Source organism: Moschus berezovskii, chromosome 19 (genome assembly GCF_049115385.1).
Source record: "Moschus berezovskii isolate FMDL1 chromosome 19, NW_MosBer_1.0, whole genome shotgun sequence".
Taxonomy (NCBI): Eukaryota; Metazoa; Chordata; class Mammalia; order Artiodactyla; family Moschidae; genus Moschus; species Moschus berezovskii.
The window spans coordinates 59,348,382-59,362,876 of NC_142478.1; the positions used below are offsets into that span (position 1 = coordinate 59,348,382).

Below are 14,495 nucleotides of genomic sequence, written 5' to 3' on the forward strand. Positions count from 1 at the left end.
GTATTCGGAGGTGATGAACCAGCCCCAGAGAATCCGCCGAGGGGCCAGCTGGGCTCCCGGGGGCTGGGAGGGGCCTTCCCCGCCTCCCCGGACTCTCCTCCCCCAGCTCGGCTCAGCCCCGCCCCCTCTGCCGGCTCTCCCCCGGAGCCCGCCCACCCCCAGCGGGGCACTGTGGCCCGGCTATTAATAACCCTGCCTGGGTGAGGGCTCAGGTCACCCTCTGGAAATACCTTCCTCAGAGCCTGCTGCGTCCTGCCTCTTCCCTGGGGACCCGCGGAAGGGGAGGAGAGAGACTCCGGAGCCCAGTAGATTTGAAGACATATGGCCCTAGGTTACCATCCCCTCTTCCAAGTCTTTAGCGGCCTCAGGCTCTCAGTGCTTGCCTTCTGAGGGGAATAACATTCCTCCTCAGGTGCCTCTGAACTATCTGCTTTCCCACCTGTAAAGTGGATGTAACAGTAGCCTCCTGTCGGATGTGTCATCCTCCTTAAAATATTTAGCAAACCATCACTTTTATATTTTCAGTGTTGACTCTCAATTACATAATGCTTGCTAGGTGCCAGGCTCTGTTCTAAATGCTTTGCAAACATTAACCTGCTTTATCTTCACCATCAATCCCGTGAGGTGAGGGTACCACGCTGATCTCCATTGGAGTGGTACCCAATGGTAGCTTCTCTTACAGTGAGGACAGTTCATCATGACAGTTATCAAAGGTGCTGTATTCACTGTATTCAGGCAGGGTGTCTGATCTGATACTCCAAGCCCAGAGAGGGCCTGTTTCCTAGATTCTCCTGCCCCTCCCTTGTAGCTCAGAGAATGAATTTGTAAATTATCCTGACCTCAGCGCCCCTAGAGCTTGGGTTTTTCTTTGATCTGTGCCCAGCAGGTGTGCAGTCTGGGGCTTGCCATTGACCCCTCTGTGGGCTTGGGGTCTGGGTCCTGCCTTCCTCATGGGGTGGGGTGGGGTGGGGGTGGTTAAAGAAGTGAGTCATTGGTTGAGAAATCAGTTGGGTATTAAGCAGGGTGCACATGAGGTAGTCTGCTAAAAATAAGAGTATGAAGGGTGACAGCATCCTCATCACTTACTGTCCCCTGGGCTCCTGCCCCGGGGCTGCGCAGTGGTCGATGTGCCCTAAACTCTCACAAAGGCACCAGGGACACTGCCACCGTGCCCATTCTGCAGCTGAGGAAGCGGAGGAAACAAAGCCTGGGGATGCTGCTGGGGCGGGGGCGGGGCCTGGGTGGGAACCTCCAGTCTGGGCTGAGCTGAGGGACCCAGACACCGCTGCCTTCCTCCTGGGCCAAGAGAGGGCAATGGCGGCACCCCCATCCCCAGTGACCGGGGTGAGATCATCGAGCTGGAAGCTTCAGGCTGACGTCACACCGGGCAGAGAGGCCTCAGCTCTCTCTGTAATTACAGCGGGGCGAGGCCGGCTGGGTGTGGAGCCAGGATGGGGAGAATCACTGCATGACACCCAGAAGCAGCTGGCCCTGTCTTTAACTTGGGTGGGGGCTGCGGAGGTTTCCGAGCCGGGGTGGGGGTGGCAGGATCCCGAGGGAGTGCGTTTTGTGTGTGGGCTGGAGTGGGTGGGCTCGGGCGTGTGTGTTTCTGTGGGGATAGGGCTCTGTTTCTTGTTTATCTGTGCCCAAGTCTGCTGATGGGTGTGTTCTAGAAGACTCTGCTTCTCCTTCCTTCCAGACTTCCCTTCCACAAACCCTGGGGAGTAGTGGGGGAAGACACACTCAAGGACCTCATCTACCTTCTCAAGGATGATTGCAGCTTCCAGGCCTGCAGGAGGGAAGGGTCGCGGTGCAGCTAGGAAATAGCAATGGCAATCATTACCATTTATCTGGCACTTCTACGGGGCTTCACTGGTGGCTCAGACAGTAAAGAATCTGCCTGCAATGCGGGAGACCTGGGTCAGGAAGATCCCCTGGAGAAGGAAATGGCAACCCATGCCAGTACTCTTGCCTGAAGAATTCCAAGGACAGAGGAGCCTGGTGGGCTACAGTACATGGGGTCACAAATAGTCGGGTACATCTGAGCAACTAACACTTCTCTACATGCCAGGTTTTGTTCTAAGCACTTTATGTATATTAGCTCAGCTAATCCTCCCTACAGCTCCACAGGGAAGGGACTTTTATCATCCCCATTGAATGGATGGGGAAACTGAGGCACATTGTGAGGATATGTGTCTTCCTCGTGTCTACATATCCAGTGAAGTGGCAGAAGCTTGGCTCCTGACTCCTCTGCTCTACTGCCTTTCGCAGTCATGGTCACTGCTCACATTTATTGAGCACTGTGTACTAGGCCCTGTGCCCAGCACTTTGATTCATCACCTCAGTGAATCTCCAGGGTTCAGAGAGGTGAAATCACCTGTCCTGGACACACAGCTGAGTGAGGATTGGAACTTGAGCCAGTGGGACGTGGGAGTCTATGGTAATTACCAGAGTGGGACAATATTGCCCAGGCCCTGTTTTGGTGACCTTCCTACATGCCTTCTATCCCATTCCCCGTTGGAGGCTTGCTGTATTTGCAACTCAGGTCAGCCTTCTGCTTTGGGAAGCTGAACAGGGAGGCAGTTGCTGGCCCTGATGACAGGCACCCTGGAGAGGAGTCAACAAACACACACATGGAAAGTAGTCAGCAAGCCCCGAGTGCTGTCAGCAGGCAGGTGAAAATATAGGGTCAGCTCCGGAAGAGGCTAGGGCAGGGATGGGGCCTCCAGGCTGGCTCTTGAGGAAGGCAAGGCCCTGGTGGGGCTGGGGAGGGGGCGATGTGAGACCCCAAGTCCTGGAACAAGGGTTCTCTTGGCTGCCATCTTCTTGGAGCTTTCCCATGGGAAGGGCCACAATTAAGCCTCAAACAGACTGCCCAGGGGGAAGGTGACATCACTCTGCACTATGGAAAGTGGGCCCTGGGAGGAGAAATGGCAGCCCGAATTTGCACTGGTAGTGCCAGACGAAGACCCAGGCTTGTCAGCTGCCCAATTCTGTGCTTTTTTCTTTCCACTGCAGTGAGAAACCCAAGTTCCTCCCTCCCCAGGCTTTGCCCCTTCACCTCAGGTCCAGCCACGATAGCAGGGGTTTTGCTGTGGGAGCTGAAGAGGGTTATTCTGTGAATCCCTCTGAGTCATGGCTTTCTGGATGTCATTTATGCCTAAAGTTTCATCTACAACTCCAGGGGACTCTTGTTCTGGGTGTGGAGGGAGATTCTGGCACCCCTTACATTCACTCGGCTTCCAGGTCTAGGAAGACCCAGCTCTGCGTTCCCTCTCTTGGACACCCCTAGAGCCGGCTCATTCCCCAAAAAATAGGGAGCAAGTATGATCATGTCTTTTTTCCTTCCTTTTCTCAGCTCCTCTGTGAATGACAGAAATGGAATTCCCAGCATCTTTAGCTCCTTAAGGCAGGACCCTTGGGTATCTTGTTCCCAGCAGCATCCCCTGTGCCTAGAAGGATACCTAGTGCATTGGGGGGGAAAGGAGATCTTGGCGCAGTAGATGATGTCTCCTAACAACATCTATTGTGTCTGAACTGCCTTGCTTACATGTGATAGACTCTACACACAGTGACAGCGTTGGAATATTAACTAAAATTCCCTGAGCACTTAGAAGGTGCCAGGCACCAAGCTGAATGCTTTCCAAGCATGTTTTTATTTAATTGTCACAACAGCCTTCCCACCCCAAGATTTTCACTATCATCACCCCCATTTTACTGATGAAGAAACTGAGGCTTAGGGCATGATATGACTTGTCCGAGGCCACCAGCCTCTGGGTTCTGAACCCAGGTGTGTCTGAACTTCAAGATCAGTGTTCTTTCTTCTGCCCACACAAACACATGATTAATAAATAAAATAAAAAACAACCCACATGGTCCCTCCCTAAACCAGTCCATGCCCTCATCCCATGTAGGTAATGCTTCTTTATTAAGTTCTGGCTTCCTCCTACCATAGACTCCAAAATTCTCTCCAGACTGCTTCCTCTAACCACCTCTAAAAGTAATTATAATAATCCTAATAACAATTACTTTGCCAACAAAGGTCCGTCTAGTCAAGGCTATGGTTTTTCCCGTGGTCATGTATGGATGTGAGAGTTGGACTGTGAAGAAAGCTGATCGCCGAAGAATTGATGCTTTTGAACCGTGGTGTTGGAGAAGACTCTTGAGAGTCCCTTGTACCGCAAGGAGATCCAACCAGTCCATTCTAAGGGAGATCGATCCTGGGTGTTCATTGGAAGGACTGATGCTAAAGCTGAAACTGCAATACTTTGGCCACCTCATGCGAAGAGTTGACTCACTGGAAAAGAGTCTGATGCTGGGAAGGATTGGGGGCGGGAGGAGAAGGGGACGACCGAGAATGAGATGGCTGGATGGCATCACCGACTCTGTGGACATGAGTTTGAGTGAACTCTGGGAGTTGGTGATGGACAGGGAGGCCTGGCGTGCTGTGATTCATGGGGTTGCGGAGAGTCGGACACGACTGAGCGACTGAACTGAACTGAACTGAATAACAATGTAAATAGCAAAATGTAACATTTTATACCAGTTGTGTTTTATGTATCGACTTATTTAATCCTCAGCCAAATTGCTCCGAAGTCATTGTCATTATCTCCATTCTCAGATGATACTACAGATGGGGCACAGAGAGGTTAAATAACCTTCAAGGTCACAGAGCTGCTCCGTGGCAGAACTGATATTCAAAATCCAGGCAAGTTGGCTCCAGAGCCTGTGCTCCTAATCACTTCATCATTCTGTGAATAACAACAATCAGAGCAACAGAACAGTAATGATCCCACCATTATTCAAGACATGTTAAGTGCCAAGCTTTGCTAAATGCCTGGTATATCTTCTCTCTTTTCATCCTCATAACAACCCTAGAAGGCAGGATATTGTTAAGCCTAGGATATTGTTAACCCTGTTTTATGTTGAAACGTCTAAGGCACAGAGTCAGATCTGTGGTGACTGGTTTCTAAGCCTGTACCTTCAACTGCCCAGTGAGCCAGGCCACCTGGCACCCACTGTGTGCCCAGCCAGAGCACCAGCTCTCCAAACCCAGCCAGATCCAAGAGACCACAGCTGACCTGCAGGTCACGGCCCACCCCTCCTTCCACCTTCTCCTCACTGGGCCTTCCTCTCTAGAACTTTCTGACAGTCCTTCCAGAACTTCTCGGTAGAATGACACCAGAACACACTGATATTTGGGAGCCTGGAGGCTGCCTGGGATAAGCCATCTTGGTATACATCAGACCCTTATTTGAATCCTGTTAGCTGTGCTGCTCTGGGCAAGTGTCTTAGCCTCTCTGAATCTCTGTCTTGCCAGCTGTAAAACAGGGATGATAATATTAACTATATCACAGGGTTATTGTTTGCACAGATTATGAGGGGGACATGGTTGGGGAGGTAGGTATGGGCCGGATTATGTAGGGCCTTGTAGACCCCACCAAGGAGTTAGACTTTGTCCTGAGCACTTTGTTTTGTAGATTTTGTTTTGGGCTGCACCTCGAGGCACGTGGGATCTTCGTTTCCCAACCAGGGACTGAACTGTGTCCCCTGAAGTGGAAGCTTTGAATCTTAACCACTGCACTACCAGGGAAGTCCCCTGAGTACTTTGAAGATCCACTGACCTGTTTGGAGAGGGAAGGTGATGTGATGAGATGTGAGTTCTAGAAAGATCACCAGCTGCTTATGGAGAGTATAGTATGGGACAAGACTCCAGGGAGGCCAGCAAAGAAGATTGCTGCAGAATCTGGGGGAGAGGATGGCCTGGGCTAGGTTGTCGGCTGAGGAAAGGCAAAGGTAAACATAATCCTTAATATAGTAAAGAGAAGCATTTTGAGCACATGACTGGATGGGAGGAAGGAGAGGGTAGCATCAACTGCATTGCCCAGTTTTTCGATCCGGGCAACTGGGTGGATGGTGGTGCCATCCACTGACACGTGAGGATGAGCAGATGAGGGCAGTGAGGAGACTCAGTTGGTTCATTCACTCAGCAATTCATCCACGATGTATTTATTAACTTCTTATGCACACAGCACTAGCCTGGGGGGGGGGGTAGAGAAAGCAAGGAATAAGGCAGAAGTCTCTGCTCTCACATCTATCAATGAGCACATAATCAAATCAACAATGTAAACAATTTTAGATGCTGAAAAATTTTACGGAGGAAGTAAAGGCTGTTGGATATGTTTCTGATTTCTTGCTCCCATTCACCCCTGAGCTGAAGTCCCAGTGGCTTTCTTTCTGCCCTTGGGACAAAAGATTCATATGTATTTCCATCCAAGGACCTTCCCACCGCCTGTGACACTTCTCCCCAGATCTCCACACTTCCAGTCTCTCACTTCATTGGAGTCTCTACTTAAAGGTCACTCACTCAAACAAACCTTCTCCTGTCATGTTCTCTCACACCAGCTGGTTTCTTTTTCTTCATAGCCCTGGCTACTAACTGACAGTGACCTCTCATCACTCTATTATTATTATTTTTTTATCTGCCTATTCTATTAGAACGAAAACTTCATGAGGGTTGAGTGTGGGGACTTTTGTCACTTAGGGCTCTGTCCTTGGCACATAAAACAGAACTTGGCACATCGTTGGGATTCAATAAAATTCCAGGCACTTGGTAGGTAGCAATGACACCACTGTGGTTGCCCATGTGACTGTTCTGTTCTGTTCTGTTCCGTCGCTCAGTCGTGTCCGACTCTATGCGACCCCGTGGACTGTAGCCTACCAGGCTTCTCCATCCATGGGATTCTCCAGGCAAGAATACTGGAGTGGGTTACCGTTTCCTTCTCCAGGGGATCTTCCCAACCCAGGGATCGAACCCGGGTCTCCCACATTGGAGGCAGAAGCTTTAACCTCTGAGCCACCAGGGAAGCCTATGTGACTAGTTGTGGTCAATGAGTTGTGAGCAGAAGTGATGTATGTCAATTCCAGTTCAAAGCATCAAAGCATTTACTATAATTTACCCCAGGGAGATCCTGGCTTCATGAAGGCAGGACCTTTAGGTGATTCCTTCCTTAGCACTGTGGTCATCAACTCATCAGTGAGGGGCATCTCCCTACTGGATGAGAAGTAAAGTTATGTTCTGTAAGACTGTGAAATTTGCGGTTTCTTTGTTAGTACTGCATTGCTGTTATTGTTCAGTTGCTAAGTCGTGTCTGACTCTTTGTGAACTCATGGATGCGGCACACCAGGCCTCCCTGTCCCTCACTATTGCTTCATCTTCATCATCAGTCCTCCCAATGAATATTCAGGGCTGATCTCCTTTAGGACTGACTTGTCTGATCTCCTTTCAGTCCAAGGGACCTCAAGAGTCTTCTCCAGCACCACAATTCAAAAGAATCAGTTCTTCAGTGCTCAGCCTTCTTTATGGTCCAACTCTCACATCTGTACATATGACTACTGTAAAAATCATAGCTTTTATTATACAGACCTTTGTCAGCAAAGTAATGTCTTTGCTTTTTAATACACTATCTAGGTTTGTCATAGCTTTCCTTCTAAGAAGCAACTGTCGTCACCCTCCACAGTGATTTTGGAGCTGGAGAAGAGAAAATCTGTCCCTGCTTTCACTTTTCCCCCTTCTATTTTCCATGAAGTGATGGGACTGCATGCCATGACCTTAGTTTTTTTCAATGTTTAGTTTTAAACTAGCTTTTAAAATCTCCTCTTTCACCCTCATCAAGAGGCTCTTTAGTTCCTCTTAGCTTTCCGCCATTAGAGTGGTATCATCTGCATATCTGAGGACTGTTGATATTTCTCCTGGCAATCTTGATTATAGCTGGTGACTTATCCAGTCTGGCATTTCGCATGATGTCCTCGGCATAGAAGTTAAATAAACAGAGTGACAGTGGTACTCCTTTCCCAATTTGGAACCAGTCAGTTGTTCTGTGTAAGAGTCTAACTATTGCTTCTTGACCCACATAAAGGTTTCTCAGGAGACAGGTAAGATGGTCTAGTATTCCCATTTCTTTAAGAATTTTTCATAGTCTTTTGTGATCCACATAGTCAAAAGCTTTCATGTAGTCAATGAAGCAGAAGTAGATGTTTTTCTGGAATTCCCTTGCTTTCACTATGATGCAACGAACATTGGCAATTTGATCACTGGTTCCTCTGTCTTTTCTAAGCCCAGCCTGTACATCTGAAATTTCTTGATTCAAGTACTGCTGAAGCCTAGCGTGAAGGATTTTGAGCACCACCGTACTAGCATGGGAAATGAGCACAAATGTCTGGTAGTCTGAACATTCTTTAGTACTGCCCTTCTGTGGGATCAAGATGAAGATTGACCTTCACCAGTCCCGGCATCCTGGTCTATTCTGATGAGTGGTCTTCTAAATTCAACCCTTTTGAGGTTGTTAGTATTGCTTCAAAAGAACTTTCTTGGTGCTAGCATCATTCTGAGGGTAAGTCATTCTATCTCCTCTATGGAGAGACCTGGTTGGGAAAGTGGTATTTCTTCCTCCTAGTTTGGGACACTTGCGCCGAGTGCCATTATGCAACATTTAGTAGAGGGTCACTCTGAAAGTTTGGGGGGAGAACTGGAAAGTCTATAATCTCGAGGGCCTTGTCCCCATGTATCTCTGAGGTGAGAGCAAGAGCTGGTTTGACTAGTTGGTGACCATGACACCAGGCAGCTGCTTTGGAAACAGTTTTTTTTAGGTCTGGGAATGACAGCTCTTAGGAGGACTCGCCCAAGAGGGTTCCCACGGTTTGTGCTGGGAGGGGGAGAAAGACTAGAGTCACTGGGAAGGATGTACAGAGGTGGACAAGGAGAGATATAAAGATACCTCCTTCTCAGGACTGGCTTAGTTTCACCTTGAGTATGAGTTACAATGCGAGAAGGCAATGGCACCCCACTCCAGTATTCTTGCCTGGAAAATCCCATGGATGGAGGAGCCTGGTGGGCTGCAGTCCATGGGGTTATGAAGAGTCGGACACGACTGAAGCGACTTAGCAGCAGCAGCAGCATGAGTTACAATGAACTATAGCTGAAGAGAGTCAAAAAAACCATGGCTGAAAGACCAGAGAGGTTTAGTTCTTCCTAATATTACATTCCACAGACATTCTGTCTGAGCTGCCTTGATGTTGCTGCTCCACAAAGTCCTTAGAGACTGACACCTTTCCATCTCGCTACTGACACCTTTCCATCTTTCTGGACCTTCTTTATGGGCTCCATTTCCAAAGTCATCTCACGGACCAGGGAGCCACCTGAGTTCCAGCCCTCATGTCCACATTCCAGCAGCAAGAAGAAGGAAGGGATGAGAAAGAAGGAAAAAAAGCACACAACAAATCTCTTCTATAGAAATTTCTGGAGACTATCATGCAAAAATTCTGCCTTTTCTCATTGGCCAAATTAGCCACATGGCCACCCTAATTGCAAGGGAGGATGGGAAATGCAGTCTTTTTTCTGGGTGGCCATGAACCCAGTTGAAAATTGGGGTGGGGGGTTATTACTGAGGATGAAAGGGTCATGCGGGACACCTAGAAACTCTGCCACATCTTAAGAGAGTAAAGAGATTTTGCAGAAGATTCCTAAAGATTTAAAGTTGGATTCCTTTTGAAAACTGGTGGGAAATATGTCATTCTCTGCACCAAAATGCTGATATTTTCATACATAAAAACATTGCACGGGATGTCAAATGATTCAGACTCTCTGAAGCCAAGCCCAGGAGGTCATGGGTTCCCTTAGGTTAAGATTACTTAATCCAGAGATGTGATTTGAGGTGAGAGAGACTCCAAGGAGAAAACATCCTGTGTGTGTGTGTGTACACTCATTCCAACCCCAATCCATTTGGCAATGTGCATGCAATTAATGTGGTTGCTATTGTTTATTTTGGTTTTAGATTCCAGAGTAGATTGCTAAAGGGACTCAGTGTTCCACCTTGAGAAAGCATTGGACAAGTTTTATTGGCAAGAGGAAAAAAGATAAAAAGAAAAACTGCCTTGAGTCACCTGGCCACAGGTTGGTATATTATAGAAGGTTTAGAGGCAGGATTCAGAGGAGTGGAAAGTTCTGTTGCTCTGGGTACAGATGCTTGAACGGTGCCCCTTGTCTTTCTACTAGTGGATGGATGTGAGAACTACTCTGGTATACAATGTTGACGAAATGTCAGGGTAGGGATACATGTGGGGAGATCTCCAAGTTCTTAGGAGACTCTGCATTCTTCTAGGTGGAGGAGGTATTTATGGAGAGCAGCAGCTGGGAGCACCTCTCTTGAGAATTTGGTGTTCGAGATGATGAAAGGTGAGAAGAGAGGCTGTTGGAGCTTTTGCCAAGGTGACCCAGAGCCCTCCTGGAAACTTATCGTGCGGGTATCTAGGCAACTCAGCCAGCCTGCCCCCAACCCCCGACAGTTTTAGGATCAATAACAGTGACACTGACTCAATCAAGCCCTGGGCTAAATGCTTGCATGCATCACCTCTATGCATCTCCATGGCACCTTTATGATACTGACACTTTCATTGTCCCCATTGGAAACGTGATGAACCTGACACTCAGAGAGGTTAAGTCACTTACACAGAAACACAGCTAGGAAGTAGCAGAGTCAAGCTCAAATCTAGGTCTTTCTGACTCCCAAGTCCTCACTCTCAACCACTGCCTTTTAAAAATATATCATGTTTTCCACCCCAGGACTTACACCCCAGAGGTTGGGTGCTGGGGGAATAAGGCGCCCACATCTGTCCACCTCACACCCTGTGCTGCCCCCCCTCACTCCCAGGGAGGGAAACAGCCCCTAGTGGGGACAGCATGTGCTCGAGAGAGCCCTGTGTGGGACATGTCGCTGCTTTTGTCCTCCTAGCCACACTCCCCATTCACCCCTCCCCCCACACGAAGTAAAAATTAACCAGCTTAAAAATGCATGGGAATTGGAAGGGTAAGGCACAGAGCTGGCAACCCCAAGCAGACTCAACTGTATGGCAGCCAGCCAGGGGCCGGACTGGCATCCCTGCGGGGCATACAGGAGAGGGGGGTGAATGAGGTAGACAAGGTTTCTGACCTCTTGGAGATGGACGGCGATCATGTAAACAAGTAAACACGCTTGTTACAGATAGTAATAGCGCCATGGAAGGAATGCAAGGGGAGGCGGGGACAGAACTGGACTTCAGGCTGGTGAGGTCCCTCCTCCGCCTGCTCCCGCACCCAGGCACTTGCTACTGCCTGCCATCCCAGCTCCTTCCTCCTCTCTCACGGGCCCCTTTTCTGGCCTGGCCAACTCCACTGACTTCCCAGGCTTTAGCCCAGATGTCCGTTTCTCTGGGACGCCTTCCCTGAATCTCCAAGGCTGTTTTAGGTGTCCCGTTGAACTCACCCTCATTCTAGCGTCCAGCGTGCACCACTTACTAGCCATCTGATCCGAGCTTGCCTGACTGCGCCTCAGTTTCTGCATCTGTAAAATCGGCCTAAAATGGTACACTCATAAGGATGCAAGATGAAATCACATAAGTCATTTGTGTCAATGCCCGTGAAGTGCCTGGCATCATGCCTGGCACAGAGCAGGTCCTCCAAGAGTGAGCGTTATGGCCTGTGTTCTCCGTTCCCGTGATGACAACTCATCCCACACTCAGGATGTCAGATCTGGTTGGCAGGTGACATTTTAGGTGCCATCTGACTCAGTCGTTCTCAACCCTGGCTTCATAGTAGAATGACCTGGAAAACCTTTAAAAAGACTGCTAATGGGCAACCGCTTTCAGGGATTCTTATTTGGGGTGAGAGTGGGACTCGCGTGTGGGTAGTTTGATAAAGGTCACAGGGGTGGAGGCGGGACTGAGAACCACTGGTCTAAGCCAAATCGGGGGGGGGTAACTAGGGCCCAGAAATGTCTTGATTTGCTACTGTCATGAGGCAAGCCAGGGGCCCCTGCCTCTTGGGAAGTTTTGTTTTCTGATATTTCCCCCAAGCCCTGCTTGTCTGAGTGCCTTCACCCAGTGGAAGGGCGATGTGTGCCCCTGGGGCTGCAGAAGGTTAGGGCAGATGCTGCCTCTGCTCCATCTCTGTTCTGGGCAGTCGCCAGCCTGGCCTGAAGAAGAAGCACTTGTGGAAGCAGGGCTGTCCCCGCTGGCGACTAGGATGGGGTGGGGTGCCTGTTCAGGCTAATTTTAGGAAGAACAAATTCAAGGGTTCCCGTAACCCAAAACTGGGAGTCAGAACACAGAAGGGTAAAGACCTCCACGGCTGCCCACCTCCTGGCACATGTTTTCTGGAAAAAGTTTTCAGGGGCCCATAGAAAGAGCTAGCTCCAAGCTGATGGGGTTCATACCTTCTTAAGCAGAGAGGTGCAGCAGAAATGGCCCCGGAGCCCACAGACCTCAGTTCAAACATCCACTAGCTACACGAACTTCTCTCTCTGAGCCTCAATTTTCTGCTCTGTCAAATGAGGCTAAATGGGGTTGTTAGCAAAAAACAAGTTAAGGTGTGCAAAGGGCTTGGCACATGATAATTGATCCATGAGAAGTAATAATAATTATTATTATCATTATTTATTGATGAAGTCTCAAAAGAAGACACTGGTGGTTGCCTTAACCAAGCCAATTTGGGAAGAAGGAAATCATTGTGGGTGGTGGGGGTAAGGGGTGGCGGGGCAGGGAGTGGTGATGTGATGTGATAGTTTTGAATCTTCCCCAGGGAGGTAGTCCCATCCAAGATTCCCAAGGGAGATTTCTGGAGGGGGGTGGTAGCCTGTTTTGTTTGATCTTTCCTCCTGAGCTAATTAATAACCCACTCACGTGTAAACAAGGGACTGAAACCACCTCCCAGTAGCCCTGGGGGTGGGGGTGAAGGTGGGGCTGAGTCACATCCTCCTCTCTGGCCCCTGGGATGTTATCCTGGGATGATATGTATTATCTGTGTGTGTGTGTGTGTACATATACACAATTTTTTTGGAACCACATAGTATTTGAAAAAAGAATGAGTTTTGAACATTTTAAAAATCAGGAAATTCAGTCTAAAAATTCAGATTCTCTGGATAAATTGAGAGACGTGGCAGCCCTGAGTTGAGATTTCTCCATGGCAACCGTGCATTGGGCTCCTTGGCTCCCCAGAGTCCCAACTCTGTCCACTTCCTCACCTGGCTGCCCTGTGAGGGTTTTCAACACCTGTTTTCTATGGCAAGAAACTTTCACATGAGACAGCGAGAACATTTCTGGAGGCCTCCCCTGGGTCTTGGGGGCCCCACGGTTTTGAGCTGGCTACTTTAGGCTGTCTTTCTGAGCCCCTCCTGTAACTCAGACTCTATTTAGAAAAGTCATCAGGCTTACCAGCATCGTGCTTGCTATGCACTCAGTTTGTTATTTTGTTTTCTTAGCACCACTATTCCATTTGGTTCTCAGAGCAGCCCAGGAAGGTCACTGTTGCTGTCCCTGTTTTACAGATGAATAACCCAAGGCCCAGTGGGGTGTGGTCCTTGCTCCCTGGCATACCACTAGGGTCCAGATTAGAATCCAGGTCTTTGGACATCCATATCTGTGCCCCGGACTGAGCTTCCTCCTGACCATGAAGACCTCAGAGAAAAAATTTTACCAAAGAAAACTGGCCACTTACTGCATGAGCAGATGTGCTGTGGGGCAGAGCAGAGAACAGATGTGTCTGGAGTCAGTCCGCTTGCATCCTATCATGGACTCTGTGGTCTTGGGCTGGTGACTTTGCTTTCCTTGGCCTCCATTTTCCTCTTAGTAGAAAAGAGATCTTAACACCTATACCTAGGATAGGTAGTGCCGAAGACTGAGGTTAAAAAGGCTTAGGGAAAGGTGGCTGCTGTGAATGTATATGTGAACCCAAAATACTTACCAGCTTGAAGAAAGGAGCAAGATGGGCACTGGGGCGATGTGCAGCACACAGCAGGTGCTGCTTGGCTGTTTTCTGTCCCCACCTCCCTGTCACCCTCCCTCTGATTCTGGGCACCATATGTAGACAGAGGACGCCGGGCCAAGGATGAGAACACCATACCATGGAACCTTTTATTAGAACAGAGACATGTTTTGTACAGGCTGAAAAACAAGCCAGAAACCCCAGGAAGGTTATGCTTAGCTGTGGACACCAGATATCAAACAAGCCATGGCCCCTGTGTCACTGGGTGGAGGACAGGGTCCCAAGTTGCCGGTGGACACAGCGGCTTTCTGCCTCTGATGTGGGCAGGCGGGCAGAGGCTGGCTGCTCGGGCTGAGCTGGGCTGCTGGTGGGTCTCCCAGGTTGGGGTTTTCCAGATGGGAGGTCCAGCCCCCGATGTGGAGAAGTGGCCCTGGGGTGGATCAAGCCCCCTCCCAGGGCTGCTGTGGTAGATTCTACGGGGTCCTTGGCCAATGACTGCTGAAGGAGACAGTTGGGGATCAGGAGAGAAAAGATACAGCACAAAGAAGTCCTCACAGCCTACGCCTGGCGAGAAAGAGCTGGCAGGAAGAGCACAGGTAGGGCATGGGGCTGGGCAGATCAGAGATCGAGGGAGCCTGGGCATGTCAAGCGCCCCCTTCCCGGGCCTCAGTTTTCTCATCTGAGAAATAAGTCACGGCAA

At 49.3% G+C, this 14,495-nt stretch overlaps 1 long non-coding RNA gene across 2 annotated transcripts; it reads left to right on the forward strand.

The window, feature by feature from the left end:
- The first annotated feature begins 7,868 nt into the window (after window positions 1–7,868).
- LOC129542770 (uncharacterized) lies at window positions 7,869–11,214 on the forward strand. 2 transcript variants are annotated; one of them, XR_008683145.2, is made up of 4 exons: window positions 7,869–7,935; window positions 8,118–8,393; window positions 9,834–9,952; window positions 10,161–11,214. It is a non-coding gene; the product is annotated as an uncharacterized LOC129542770 (long non-coding RNA). The 2 variants fall into 2 exon arrangements; XR_008683146.2 differs by having other exon boundaries at window positions 7,873–7,935; window positions 8,123–8,393.
- The last annotated feature ends 3,281 nt before the right edge of the window (window positions 11,215–14,495 follow it).